General features: G+C 47.8%; 1 protein-coding gene across 2 annotated transcripts in view; it reads left to right on the top strand.

Moving 5' to 3' along the window:
• Positions 1–2,503: 2,503 nt before the first annotated feature.
• Positions 2,504–12,505, top strand: part of STRA6 (stimulated by retinoic acid 6) — a 46,199-nt gene continuing 36,197 nt past the window's right edge. Inside the window, exon 1 of one of the 2 annotated variants that reach the window (XM_019504453.1) lies at positions 2,504–2,912. The gene's annotated coding sequence lies outside the window, so the exon portion shown is untranslated. The remainder of the gene's footprint in view (positions 2,913–12,505) is intronic. The other variant, XM_019504452.1, reaches the window with a different exon arrangement.

Genomic DNA, 12,505 nt, shown 5'->3' with positions numbered 1-12,505 from the left:
CCCAGGCATCTTTGCCATGGCAAGGGCAGCCCTTCATTGCCTGGCCATAGGAGTCAGACAGGCACAACCCCACACCTAGCAGTGTCTGGGGGCAGGCCGTGAATGAGGCCAGTGGAATGGCACCCCCTGGGAAGACTTTGGCAGAGCAGAAAATCCTGCACCGAACAGAATATCCTGGGAGGGGTGAACAGGGCACCAGGGAGCCTGGCTGCAGTTACAAGGGCAGCCGCAGCAGTAGCAGCTCCCTTCCCTGTGCAGAAAGTTGGGGCAGGTAAGACTTTGATCCCCCTCCCTTTTCCCTCACCACACCCACCCTCCTAACTTGTCAGTCTTCAATGGTAGAAATAGCCCCCCACCCCCACCAACCCTAGATGCTGAAGGATCTTGCATCTGCTGTACATACATTGGATGAGGCAGGACTTGCCCTAAAGAACAGTCTGGTCCCTTCCCTGTCACTTCTGGGTTTGCCGTCCCTGAGCCATTCCACCCAAAAGAGGATCTGGTGTGGATGCAGTGGTGCAATTGCACCCCCTCCTTTGATTCCTACTTCAGCTAAACTTTGAAAGCCAACCACCTCAGAGGAGAAGCAGTATTTCTATTCAGGTGGTGCTGAAGGGGTGAATTGACTTCACGGCTCATTATAATCTACCTGATTCCTGCTTATTGCTCTTCACTCTATAGGTGTTAACAAATCTTTTCAAGTTCCAGCAATCAAGCTGTCCTTTCTTCTGCAATTCAGCTGTGTGTTAGCCATTCCCGGGAATCTCTCTCTTCCATTTCACAGCTCTAAAGACCATTTTTAGTTCTAATTAAAAACCTTAACTTGGCTGTGGAAACAAATAATAGTGAAGCACAGGATGCTTAAGAAGCCTAGTACTTGTATTATGAATCTGAATAACTGATGTGCTTTTGACTATCATCACTACAGGCCTAATGAAACAATATCTTTTGAGTATATTTGCCTACTTTGCTGTGTTTTTTAAACTTAATATATCATCCAGCAAATTCATCCACATTCCAATAAAGTTGTATTTAGTTTTGTTTTGATCAAAGCTCAGTTGCCTGGAGCATGCAAGCTGCATTGCATCATGGGAGAGGTAGTCTAGCCAGGGCATTGGGCCCATCAGAGAGAATCGGAGCATCACAAATTCCAAACAAAAAAAAATGCTCCTTGGTAAAAAATTATTGACCTGCTCTAATGATGAACTCCAGGAACTTCAGGTCTCAGGAATCTGTCCCCTACTACTGTTCCCTCCCATACCACCCGCTGAGCAGGAATGGGACCAGAGAATTTGCCCTCACCTCTATTTCTGAAAAGGCCTAAGAAATGGACCCAGCATCTCAGGAATGAAGGGAAATTCCCTGGGGAGGTGGAAGAGTTTTCCAAGGGACCCAGACTACTTGGCTTCTTTTTTCACAGCTGCTCTGGGCTCTGTGAAAACTTCCAAAAAACTTCCTGAAATCTCTAAGAAACCACTGCAAGGATCTGTGGGATAAGTATGTCAAGAGCCCTGTAACGAGTACAGTGTAGAACTGCAATAGACTCACACCTGATATGGGATGACACCCGTGGGTGCTCCACTCAGTTCAATTAACAATGGGTCCATTCTGTAGCATGGACAGGGCCTGGGTGGACTGGCCGGGGGGAGGTGGTACTGCTGTTTTGAGTTGGCACTGCCTGTGACTAGAACAGGCATCATTCCCTCGTGCTGTCAGTCAGTCCCTTGCACCAGCAAGATGGTCACGTGAAAACAAATACAAAGGTCTCTCCATTTTCCCTACCAACCCCCATCCGGTTTGGATCAGGCCCATGAGGGCCAGGAGCAACCCAGTGTACTTGGAGTAAAGCCACAAGGCAAAGTAATCAGGAGGAAAACACAGGAGAAGCCCCTGGCCCAGCTCCCCAGCTGGTACAACTTGCCACAGGTCAGCTGAAACCAACTGATTTATACTAGCCCTGAGGTTCCCAAACTTTTTCTTATTGCATACCTGCTTCCAGATATACCAGCTGCCCACATACCCCTACCAGCATATTTTAACCCCTTAAATGTCAGTTATTACATAATGAAAATTAAACCTGCCATGACAATTTCTGCCAGGGAGGTCTTGCGTACCCCTGGGAGTACACGTACCACATTTTGGGCCCCCCTCCACAAGCCAGTCTTGGCTCGGTGACCTATTTGCAGCTGATTCACACCCACTGCTAAGTGAGCCCCCGACACCCATAGAGCTGGAATTCATTTATTGCTGCAGGGGAGCTCATTTGGTTACTCTTATGGAGTGAAAACACCTACCCCCAGCTCCCTGTGATCTGGCCCCCTGTCCTCCATAGGGGCTGACCTGCTGTCAGGGCAAGGGACTCATCACAGCTTGCAGCAGTTTGGGGACGGAGGATATGATTAGGTACCAGTTGAGCATTTGTTGTGGGGGTGTGGCATCTCCTGCTGCCTGTCCAGAAATGCAGCTGATAATCAAAGACCAGACCGGTTGTTTTTAATTTTCTAAGCCCTGGGATGGCCCTAAGCCAAGCCCTCTTAGCAATGGAAGGGGATAAAGTTCCTCAGCAATAGAGAGCCTCCTCTCTCTCTCCCTCTCCCTCTGGTGTGCTGAACTTTGCCTTTAAGCTTGCATGGCTGCATCTCTGCTGGGATCCTCTGATCAGATTAGGAAAGTCGCAGGAACAGCTACAGCTGCAGCAGCAGTTGCTGAGTGCACTTGCCTCCCAGCCCCATGGACAATTAGCTCTTAGGGCAACTTTAAATAAAGTAGGAGAGAAAGAGAGAAAAGGGGTAGTGGATACTATTATAAACTCCTAAGGAGAGTGGCGCTTTAACAGGATAATTATCTACCTGCTGCTGAGGACAAACTGTTCAGTGCATCTGCTACTATCTCAGGAGACTTGATTGGAGAAGGTAATGTTTTACTTTACTGGCTTGCCTTAAGTTCCTCTTCCTTGTTCTAGGGGGAACTTTGCTGGTTTGCTTTGGCCTGATGGGATACTAAGGGTAATTCAGAGTAATGAATCTGTGGGACTGCAGTGCTAACAAAATATTTATTGCTCCAGGTTGTAAACACTATTGTAGCCACTCCAGGTTTGCCTAAGGCACTTAGTCTTATGCTAGTGCCATGTTCCTGATGATCATAAAGGGAACAGGCATTGCACAAAAGCCCCTTGAGTTTATTTTCTTAGCTTCCCACTGTAAAACTCTCCTTAGTAGTACACTACCTGGAAGAAGCACTGGGATGCAGAAGCGGGGAATGGTGGGTGCTTGTTTCATGTACACTTTGACTTTTGTTGTTGTCATTTTGTTTGCTCGGGTGCTGATCTTCCGAAGTTGTGAGTCCTTTTAACTTTACTGATGTGAGTGGATTTGTAGACTTCCGGGTAACTTCTTGCACACAAAATTAAGGCGATGCAATGCATACTTTCAGGACTGGGAAATCCTGAAGTGGGGGTGTGGTGTATGTGTGTGTTTTTTCATGGACAATTAAACTTTTTGAAATTGCACCACTGTTCAAAATGCATCTTATTTAACTGGCTTATGTGTTTAATCAGCATGTTCACGATCTTATTCTCGTATGCGCTGGATATAAAGCAGCAAACAATAGTTCTTCAAAAAGACTAAACTCTGCGCTCATCAGATTTATGCTACGGTGACTGAGGTAGTTCCAAGGAGTGATTGTTGTATTTATGTTGGAGTGCTTTATAGCAGACTCCATCTCCCTGAGACTTGTGGGTGGAAAAAATAAACTGCCCTTAGAGGTCCATGATGATTTGAAAGGATCATTCTGGTAGTATTAAACAGAGGTTGATAACTAGCTACATCCTAGCAGCTGGGACCAAGAAATACCTTCACCCCCACTCCTTCCTGGTACCGCTTGGAATTCCTTAGAACTTGCCTTCTTCTGGCAGCAAGCTTCCATCGGAGGGGATTTTGGCTGTGATGAAACATGAATTGCGTGGGAAGTCTGTGACTCCTATCTCGGCCTCTTTTTGATACAAAGATCATGAATCTCTTTCTCGGGTCTTGCTTAAACTTTTCTGTTCTTGCAAGGGGCGAAGAACCAGCTAATGTGTGTGTGTGTGTGTGGGGGGGAATTTATACTTTAGAACAAGTTGGTACTAAAATGTCTGGCTGTGCTGTTTAAAGGCGCTAGCTAGAGCTACTGGGGATACAAAGGGTTACTGCTAGTGCCCTTTGGAGACCAGGCTATCTTGGTCATCATCAACACATTGAGTTTGGTGTCGGGCTTTACTCTTTGTATGTCTGTTGGCTGTGTTCAGGGGGAAGCCCAGGAGAGGAGTAAGCGGAGAGTATTTTACACATCCAGCCAGGGTGCATTTGGAAAGCTGTCTGCGAAGGAATGTCACAGAGCAGCTGCCTTTGCTCTTCCTGCTGCCCTGTACTTCTGTTTGAGGCTCTCTTTCATGTGACTGAGGATTTGTGGGGGCCTTGGTTTTTTGGTTTCTAGAGACTCCATAAAGGTGGAAACTTATGATTACTGGGCCCCTCTTAGACTGGGTGAATCACCCCCCGCCCCAAATAGATTTCATAATGGCTCCGTGTTCTTGAAAACCATGACCTTGTCAGACTTCAGAGCAGCAAACTTACCTGGGAGGGGGGCTGAGTAGTGCTCTGTAACTAGGGAGAGCTGTGCATCTATTGCATTGATGCACAGGGTCAGAAAATTGGGGCCATCATGCTGTTGCTGTGCGGGAGTGGTACTCTGCTAAACCACTGTGACATGGGACCTTGGTGTGGGGAAGCAGTGTGTCAGCCTCAAGTGCATGCATGAGATCTTGGGCATTACTGGGTGAGCAGTTGCCAGGGAAGGCCTGGAAAGTGCTTGGCTGGTGTCTGGGCATTAAAGGAAGTGTCCCTTGCAGTTCGCTCCTAGCCCAGCCTGGTCCTTTCCCCAGTGTTGCCTAAGTCCTCTAGTGTGAAAGGCTGCAGCTTTGGGGTAGGTGGGGGAAGCTGGGAAGGAGGAAACGATTATTACTACCAGTTCATCAGCCTGTGGATAGCAAAGGCCTTGGGGTTTCCTGTGTCCCACACACTTTCAGGTCTGGACAACCAGGATGCTCAGCATGTGGGTGCTACCCTGTCATGTTACTAATGGCAGAGCCCTGAGTTGGGAGCAGGGGAGGGTTGCTATCATGGCAATGAGGCTAGTGAGGTTTTAGAGGAGTTGGTGTGTTAGGAGCTTGTGCCATTCATTAGCATAGTAGGTGTGCTGCACCTGAATTGCCTGGCTGTGTGACAGGTGTCTCTTCTGCTTTTAGAGACAGCTGGAGGCATTCCCTTTTAGCCAACAGACATGCTGGTAGATTAAGCAGCTGTTCTGGGGTTAAACATCACAGTGAAGCATGGTCAAATCCTGGAGCAGCCTGGCTTCCATGCTGGGAGGCAGAGTGGGTCAGTGGACAAAGTGCTGGGCTAGGACTTGGACACCCAGGGGTCCAGTTCCACCACTGCCGCTGACCTGCTGTGGGACTTTGGGCAGGTCCCTTGCCCTCTTTGTGTTTCTCATCCCATCCCATCCCTGGGACACCTTATGTATTTAGACTGGCAGCTCTTCAGAGCAGGGGCTGTGTCTGTCTACATATTTGTGCAATGACCAGCACAATGGGCCCCTGACCTTGTGCTGTAACCAGCACAATGGAGCCTGTTGTTGCTGTTGTGATACATTCAATTATGGCTAATGACTAGAGACCAATGGGATACCGACTCCATAATAGCCTCTCCAAGGGGAATGAAAACATGAGAAGTCAGAACTGTTTGTGTTAGGGAAGAAGGTGAGAGCAGTCTCTTATGAGCAAGAGTGGGGAGGGACAGTAGGAAAATTGTGCTGTAATGGCTTATCTCTGTGTGTTGCGTGAATTTGGCATCAACAGCCTGTCCTAAACCAGAAGAGGCCTGAGACTGCAGCTTCTGATTGAGCTGTATTAAGCGATGGAGATATGCAGAGGTGCCCCCTGGCAGCGAAGGGCTCTCCTTTCCTGAACTTATCCCAGAGGGGAAGGTGGTATAGTGAGGGAGTGGTACTGCTAGGGCCAATGTGTGTGGTGCTGCTGGGCAGATCTTGTGCATTATGCAGGTTTTGGTGGCATCAACAAACCCAGGCTGGGAGTGGGTGAATGGGGGGACGAGTGCCATGGTAGCATGCAGGTGACCACACTAAGTGTGTGTTTGCGGTGGGCACAGCCAGCATGTGCTGCGATCAGAGTCTGCATCCCTGAGCCCTACAGAAGCTTGTGATGGATGGGACCTGTGAGACCATCCAGATCCTCTGTTCCATCCCTGCATCCTTGACTGCAGACATCCTCATCCTCTGTGCAGTGAGCTGCAGCCCTGCTCCCCCCGAGCTGTGGCAGCTTCCCAGGGTGGGCTTTTGAAAGGGCTCTGTGCTCGGGTGGAAGATCAAACCCTGGTGCTGCTGCCCAGGTGCATTTGTGCTGTGGTGGTGATGTCCTGAGGATTAGAAAAGCCGTGCATCCATGCTCCTCTCTCAGGGGATCAGCCAGGGCACAGGGAGTGGGCAGAAGTGCTATTAATTTGAAGGCACTTACTCAGTCGGCTACAGGGAGACTGGAAATAGTGTGAGAGCTGCCAACTTTATTCAGTGGCTTGTGGGATAATGATCTCTTGAATTGGCTTGCTTTCCCTCCCCTGTGTGAGCAAGTAACTGGTAAACAACTGAACTCGAGTCCCTGCCTCACTTTACCTTATTCTCTGTATGATGCTGCTAGTGCGAGGAAAGTCTGGTTAAGGGTCTGAGCTGCTCCATCTAGCTTGTGCTCTCAGCTATTTCCCAACGTCCCTCCGCCCCCTCTGAATACAGAGGACACATGCTGGTGACAGCATATCTTGATGCTTATAGGCGGAGAGGGTTTCTAGCAGCAAATGGTTCACAACTTATACATGGGTTGTTGTGTGTTTTAATTGCTGCTAAGTCTGCAGCTGCTTTGGTTGACAGGCACCTGTGCAAATAGCACATGTGAAAAGCTGCTTTCTCCTTATCCTTCTTGTAAAAGAAACAAACCCAGTGACCCAAACAAATGGTGAAGAACCAACCCATCTCTGGCAGATGCAGCAATGCCTTTGTAGTGTTTTGGCTTGGCTGTAGCCAGGCTTTCCATTGTATTTTATTGCTGCCGTGAGAAGCTCAATTGAATTAAATGAAATCCCCTTTATAAAAATAAAATGCTCCCCAAACGGCTCTGGAGTGTGATCTTTATCATTTTTATTAAAAGCCACACGCAGTGTGCTGTCATTATGCTGGGGTGGGGGGTAGGTAGTCCCCCCTCCTGCCTTCAGCTCTTCCGTGCTCTGTTTATATTGGTGGGATGCAAAAGCTCCCCTGGGAGTGATAGATAGTGGGAAATGAAGAATATGAAGGGGCTTTATTGAGACCATCAATCTCTGCTGGTGCTGCTGCGATCAAAGACCCAGACTTCCTCAGCAGAGGTTAGCTAGAGGAGCAAAGGGATCAGGTTTCGGGTGGAGTGGGGATTTTGTGCAGCTGGATAATAGAAGAATTCCTCTCTGCTTCCAGCTCTGTTGGAAGTGAGGGGTAGGTAACATCTACCATCTTTGATGTCTGACCACAGGGGCAGGGTTGGCTACTGCTGCGCCCAAGCCAGCTGGTCCTTGGAGATGAGCCTAATGATGGCTCGAGGGCTCCAGAGTAGATGGGCCTCAATGGAAATGTCTCTGCTGGGCTTGCTCCTTCATCTTCATAAACTGGCATGGCTCAGCTGTGCTGGATGCACATCTGGCTGACTGTGGTTCTCTCTCCTAGTGTGGAACGGATTCTGCAGCGCCAGGCTCCACAATGAAGTTAATCGGGTCCGTTGGGCCAAGATCTCTCAGCAATATTATGAAAGCCTGGTAGGGTAATTCTGTAATTGCTTGATGCATGTCACAAATCAGTCAAGGGAATCCCCTTGTTCTTGCAGAGTCAATGCTCCTCAGGTTCAAGAGGACCTATATGGCTTTTCCTTTAAGCCCCTTTTTATTTCATCATCTCACCCACTTTCCAGTAATACAAGAGCCTCTTTCTACCCACTCTGTGAAGTGCTTGGAGTACTGATAACACCTACTGGCTTTGGAAGCAGGATACTTTAATTTTGCATCAGCCTTGAGCCCTTCATGCAGCAAGGAAGGTTTAGGTTGGATATTGGGGGGGGAAAACATTATCACTAGGAGGGTGGTGAAACACTGGAACAGGTTATCCAGAGAAGTGGTGGATTCTCCATCCTTCAAGGTTTTTTTTAAGGCCCAGCTCAACAATGCCCTGGCTGGGATGATCTAGTTGGGGATGTTCCTGCTTTGAGCAGGGGCCTGGACTAGATGTGACCTCCTGAGGTCCCTGCCACTCCTCACTTTCTGTGATTTATGTGTTTGTAGTCCAAGTGCCAACCACCAGGTCTCCATATCTCTGGCTCCTGTTCACATGGGTGTAAGAGAGGGATTTTTCTCCTAGAAGCAGTAGGTAAATTGCCCAAGGAAGCCTGCCTTGAAATGATACAGTTGGTCAGCTGTGGTATCCTATATCTGACTGGCCACAAGATCACAGTGGGGACACCAGTGCCCCCGCCCACAGGGCCAGCCATAGATGGGCCACTCCATGATGGTACCGGACATTGTCTTACATGTCCCTCTCCTACTCCTTTTCAGCAGATGCTTCTTTGTCACAGATGTTTTCTGAGAATCCACTACACGTTCCAGACAGCCACTGAGAGTGAGCAGCACTGATACCTCTTTCTCTTCTCATTTTCCCTACCAATAAGAGAGCATCAGGCTTCAGAAGTTAGGCATGCTTGGGCTTGATTCACACTTGTTACAAACAGAGCAGCTTCTGACTTCTCCTGGTGGGTCTTCTGGAGGGACCTCAACTCCAGCTCTGCATTGTGCCTGGGTCACTGCAGTCCTAGTTAGTTTTCTACATCTGAGTAGACTGAGGCATCTAGACTCCTCTGCACTGTCTTTGCTTCTTGCACTACTTTTGGGTCAAAGCAGCAAGATTTCTTTGTGAGCTATGAAGTTTACATAACTGGCAACACAAGAATCATTTGAAGGAAGCGTCTCTGCTTGTCTTGGACAGAAATTGAGATGTGCACATGGATTATGTATTGGAAAATTCATTGTAACTTCTTGCAAGGAGTAGATTGAGTCAGTGCTCCCTGTCTCCTCAGTATCCTATTTGGATTGGATGTGATATTATCTTTCATCTCCTGTCCTAATGCATTGTGTAACATTATTGCATGCTGTTCAGCAGCTGCTATGTTCCATCTCTTAAGGGGCCAAAGCAATCTCTCTCCTAGTATTTGGTTCAAGCTTGCCAATCCTTTGACTCGTTTAGGATAAGAGGTGCTGGCTAGTTCCACTAGAAGACCTGCAACTTGATGGTTCAGAGCCATAGTAATGGGTGCAACATATTAAAACCTGGAAAGAGAACTACAATATTGTGGTGATGTTACTGACTTCTTGGCAGGGATGGATAGGGTGAGGCTTGGAGAAGGCAGGGTAGAGGGTCTTCAGTCCAGGGGGTGGGGAGAACAGCTGGGAACTCCAAAAGCCAAGCGGACTTGAAAAGAGGGCAGCCTGTCACTTGAACAGTGCTTAATTTAAAGGTCGAAGGGCAGATTGTAGTATAAAGTGGCCTCATTCTGTGGACGGTGACTTACACCATCAGAAGTTCTGGCTCCAAATGTTGGTAGAATGGTAAAAATTGCACATGGAAAACCAATTTCTAAACACAGGCACCTCAGGAAAAGCTGCCATGGCCCATTCTGGCTGGGTAACTGTTTGGTGTGTGTATGAGAGAGTCTTGTGGTGTGTGTGGTGTTTTTTTTTTTGTTTTTTTTTTTTTTTTCCCCCCCCCCCCCCCCCTGGGGCCTTGGCGCTTTTAAGTTTTTTTTTTTGTTTTTTTTTTTTTTCCCCCCCCCCCCCCCCCTGGGGCCTTGGCGCTTTTAAGTTTTTTTTTTTGTTTTTTTTTTTTTTCCCCCCCCCCCCCCCCCTGGGGCCTTGGCGCTTTTAAGTTTTTTTTTTTGTTTTTTTTTTTTTTCCCTCCTCCTCCCCCCCTCTCTGGTGCCTTGCCCCCATTAAGATTTTTATTGTGTTGTCACAAATTGCATATCTTTCCTAGGAGCCTTTCTTTTACTGAGTGCTACATTCCTGGAAGGTGATGTCACTGTTGCCTGGGGCTGGTTTAGAAACAGGCGAAACAAAGGGATGCCTGGAAAATTGATGTTGTTTTGGTTTTTTGTTGTTGGTCTTTTGGTTTTTTTGTTTGGTTTTTTTCCCCCCTTGAAACTAACATTTTCCATTGGAGACTGCATCCCAATTCGGACAAAGATGGGAATCAAAAGACAATTGCTTCCCCTGGCTTAGTAATAAGTGGACAGAAGTGCTCCATGCATGTTTTGCAGCACTGTAATTTAGAGCACTTTTTATAGCAGTATAAAGTTACAGAGCTCTTAAACATGACAGAAGTGCAGTGTTTGCTGGGGGAGCCCTTCCTGCATTTTCCAGGCTAGGAGGCAGGGGGCTCCCACAGCTTCCTGGGGCAGCTTCACTGGTCAGAAATTTGACCAGTGTACAGAAGTTATTTAAAGTGCTGTAGGTTGCTAAGTCAAGTCAGTCCTGAGGCCGCTGTGACTGGGGCACCTTGGGTGCTGTAGCAGCCCTCCTGGGTTAGTTGAGTTGTTTTGCATCATTGGTGATTTTCTTCAGACCAAGTGACCTGGTGCTGCCTGTATCCTCTCCAGGTATAGATGGCCACTGGTTCTCAGGGAGCTGACCCGCCCTTTGACAGGTCTCATTTTTAGTACTGCTGGGTGTCCGCACATCCCTCCTCACCCAGGCTAGCCCAGGTGGGGGTGCCAGTTCAGTTGCTGACAGCCCAACCATGGAACAGGCTGTACTGGTTTACGTGGTACCAGATAGACCAAGAGACTCCTGGCCTGGCAAGGACTGTGTCTAAAATGCTGTAAAATACAGTGCTTCCGACTTAATACTTCATGTAACAAGGATTTATTTAAAGTTTTGTAGCCATTTTTAAAGTGCTGTAAAACGATGCACTTTTGTTGAGTCACAGCAATAACGTGCTTTGAATGGCAAAACAAGTAACTTCATATATACACCCCTAATAGTGGCCAGACTGCTGGTCCGTGAGGTGGGAGACCTGAAGTATAAGTCGCTGATCAAATTAGGGAGTGTCATACCCCTTTTCGTTTTTTTTTTTTGTGGAACGGGGCAATTTCCCCACTCGGCTCTACTGATGGCTTGTAACTAACTGATGAAGGGAAGCCATGTGGTAGGAGAGAGCCTCTGTTAAAGGAAGGCAAAGCTTTGTGATCATGGGTCTGGACTGGGATGTCCTGCTGGTGGGTTGATGTCCAGTTCTGCCATGAGACCCTTTTTACCACTGAGCAAATTGCCAGATCTCTCTGTGCATCTCTGTTCCATGTTCCCCGGTCTTGTGTCAGTCTTGTCCATTTTAGACTACACTCTACAGGGAACTGTTATTTCCCCCCTCAGGACATATGCCAACACCTAGGAAACAGGACCCTGAATTGCGTAAGATAATGCTGCATGGGTTGGAACCAGAGGTCAATTCAAAACCAGTCTGGATTCTCTAAGCAGCAATATGGCATGTTTTCATAATGGGTTGGACCCAAGGAGCAGCTTCACAGTGTGGAGCTGGGGTGTGGTGGCATTTAGATCCCTTGTCTGGGAGCAATTAGACCTGAAGAAGCCCCCACCTATATTAAGCAGAGCATCAATCTGCGCCTGATGCCTAGACTCTGGAGTGTGGCCAGATGAGCCTGGCTTGGGGTAACTTTCTCATCTGGGGGAACTCATGTGGCTTCCTTCCCTTGGAGATATATGACACCATTTTGGGCTGGGTGATATTGGAAAGAGCTTTGAAGATGTCAAGCCATGCACAGTAAGTGATAGATAGTACTGTTAGCTGCCAGCTGTGTAAGCATGAGTGTTGCACAAAGCTACTGGCAGCATCACTTATCTAGTGCACTTCCCATCTCCTACCTAGATAAATTGATCAAGCAGCTGCTTGGGAATTGCTCTGGAACAGCTTTAGCAGCTGCCCAGGAGACCACTCCCAGCTGTGGGAGACTTTCATGGAAGGTCACCGAAGTGCAAATCTTTAATGGCTACCTTGGAATTGCTAAAGCAGAAGAACACCCCAGCAGTGTGGAATACCACGTAGCTGACGGGAACACCCAGCAGCCGATACAAGAGCAAGTGAGGCTGCCATGAGGGGTTTGCACTAGTTAAAGCATTGGATGGAAGCGCAGGTTCTTGGCATTTAGACAGTGGTGAGATTTATGGAGAGTGGTGGCATAAATGTGTTAAAGGGTGCTCAAGACCACTCCCATCTGGGACCTTCTAGATTACAGGGGTGGGGTTGCAGGGCTGAGATGATGCTTTAATCTAAACCTTGCTAAATAACCCTGATTTTTTTTTTTTTTTTTTTT

This window comes from Gavialis gangeticus, unplaced genomic scaffold (assembly GCF_001723915.1).
Source record: "Gavialis gangeticus isolate Ggan-Ray unplaced genomic scaffold, GavGan_comp1, whole genome shotgun sequence".
Classification (NCBI taxonomy): Eukaryota; Metazoa; Chordata; order Crocodylia; family Gavialidae; genus Gavialis; species Gavialis gangeticus.
The sequence above is the reverse complement of the archived record's forward strand: the minus strand, read 5'-3'. Positions and strand labels throughout refer to the sequence as shown.